This window comes from Tamandua tetradactyla, chromosome 6 (genome assembly GCF_023851605.1).
Source record: "Tamandua tetradactyla isolate mTamTet1 chromosome 6, mTamTet1.pri, whole genome shotgun sequence".
NCBI classification, from domain to species: Eukaryota; Metazoa; Chordata; class Mammalia; order Pilosa; family Myrmecophagidae; genus Tamandua; species Tamandua tetradactyla.
In genome coordinates, this window is record NC_135332.1 from 80,927,862 (window position 1) to 80,930,314 (window position 2,453).

The 2,453-nt window shown below is 35.0% G+C and overlaps 1 pseudogene across 1 annotated transcript in view; it reads left to right on the top strand.

Annotated features, from left to right (window-relative positions):
• Positions 1 to 860: 860 nt before the first annotated feature.
• Positions 861 to 2,453, top strand: part of LOC143688463 (transcription termination factor 1, mitochondrial-like) — a 28,344-nt pseudogene continuing 26,751 nt past the window's right edge. The window contains exon 1 of the transcript XR_013178091.1: positions 861 to 1,511. The product of XR_013178091.1 is annotated as a transcription termination factor 1, mitochondrial-like (transcript). The remainder of the gene's footprint in view (positions 1,512 to 2,453) is intronic.

Sequence of the window (2,453 nt, forward strand, 5' to 3'; positions counted from 1 at the left end):
ATGTTTCCTACTATTATTATTATTATATTTTCCATTTTTAACTTCATACCTTTGGCCCATTTGGTTTCTTTCTTTTGATGCTTGGGATAAAATGTCTATTCAACTTTGTTTTTCCTGATTGCCATTGTCTCAGCAGTTTATTGAATGTTCTGTTTTCATAGCTGATTTGAGCTACTACCTTTATCTTCCATTAAATTCTTATCTGTATATGTGTTCTGTCTCTTATTGCCTTTTTTATTACATTGCACTGTTTTTCTACTAATGCAACAAGATTTCAGTGTTTTATTGACCGAGGACTTATATTTTATTATATAACTATGCTAACCTCCCTTCATTTCTCCTGTTTTTCAGAATGTTTCCAGCTATTCTTGTGGGGTTCCCCCCCATATCAACATTATATCAATTTGCCAAGCTAAAACATTCTAGTACTACCAATACACATTCTAACAATATCTAAGCCTATAGTATTTTTTCTAGGATCATAGCAAACTTATAAATTAATGTAGGTTGATTGGCATCTTTTTTGACACTAATTTCCTGCTCAAAAACATGGTATATCATTGCATTTTTTCAAGTCTGCTTTTGTGACCTCAGAAGTATTTTTAGATTTTTAAAATACTTTTTATATGAAATTTTCAAACACATATAAAAATGGAATGATTTGATGAACTACAATTGACCTGTTATCTACCTCTAAAACTTGGCCATTTGTACCCATCCACCAATATTTTAAACAGACATTTTATGTTTTATTCAGAGGTATTTTTAAGATTTCTTTATATTGTTGTGTATATTTCTCATTAAGCTCATTACTGGGCATTTTATCTAATTATTGGCTGTTTATATATATGGAAACAATTTATTTCTATTCATTTATTTTGTAACCTCCCCTTCCCCCTTTTTTTACATGGACAGGCTCTGGGCATTTCGGGTCTCTGGCATGGCAGGCGAGAATTCTGCCACTGAGCCACCTTTGCACCACTCAACTTTCCCTTATTTTTAAGATACCGGTCTTTGTTATTTCAAATTGTTGATTTTGAAAAAAGTGGTGAATCACCACCCTTCCAAGTCTTTGCAACTTCATAATGTTTCAACCAGATCTTGCCTATTCTAAAATTATAGGTATTAACTAGTGCAGCAAGCTACTAATCATGTTTCCAACAATATGATCGGGACCTAAAAACTATTGACCAACCTCTGTAATGGCGCAGCAAAGTTCCTTAGAATTCCTGTCCTACAAGGCTTTCTGTTAATACCTGAAAAATCTGAGCTATTTTCAGTTTTCTGCAAATATGTAAAGTTGCATGTGCATTTTCCAGGGTCTGTTCTTTCAGTGGACCTTAAAATCACTCCCTGGTGAGATGAGGAAGTAAGCACCATCTGCAGTACATAGGTACATTGGTCACAGGGATGTTTATTCCTGAGTCTTTCTGAAAGGATGCAAAGTCCCCTTTCCTTAAGACAAATAAGCCTTCTGAAAGGATTGAGCTCCCTGACCATTTTGGTACCAAGAAACTTTTTTTTATATAACTTTTTTTTAAATGTAAAATATAACATACATAAAAAAGCAATGAATTTCCATGTACATTTTAACAGGTAGTTATAGAACTGCTTGTTATGTAACTTGGTATGAGTTACAGTTCCACGATCTTTCATTTTTTCTTCTAGTTACTCCAAAACACTGGAGAAAAGAAATATCAATATAATGATTCAGTACTCATACTCATTTATTAAATTCTAACTTCTCTGTTATACTCCACCTCTTTTTTGTGTGAAAAATAACATATATACAAAAAAGTAATAAAATTCAAAGTGCATCTCAACAGTTAGTTGTAGAACAGATTTCAGAGTTTGGTGTGGGTTACAGTTCTCCAATTTTAGATTTTTACTTTTAGCTGCTCTAAGGTACTGGAGACTAAAAATAAATATCAATATACTGATTCAGCACTCATACTCATTTGTTAAACCTGACCTTCTCTGTGTAACTCCACCAACACCTTTGATCTTTTTCCCACTTTTTAGGGTATTTGGGCTATGGATTCTAATTGTTTCATGTTGGAAGATGCTGTTGATGATATGGGGTGGTGGGTGGACCTAGTTGAGGTTCTGGAGAGGCTGGCCCCTCTGTATTTCAGGACTTATCTGGTCCAGAGACCCATCTAGAGGTTGTAGGTTTCTGCATAGTTACCCTAATGCATGGAACCTTTGTAGAATCTTATATAGTACTGTAGGTATTCTTTTGGATTGGAAGGAATGGTTTTGGTTGGGGTTTTGCAAGTTATAGTAAGTGGCAATGTCTGACTGAAGCTTGCATAAGAGTGACCTCCAGAGCCTCTGAACTCTATTTGAACTCTTTCAGCCACTGATACCTTATTTGTTGCACTTCTTTTCCCTCTTTTGGTCAGGATGGCATGTTGATCTCGAGTGCTAGGGCCAGGCTCATCCCTGGGAAG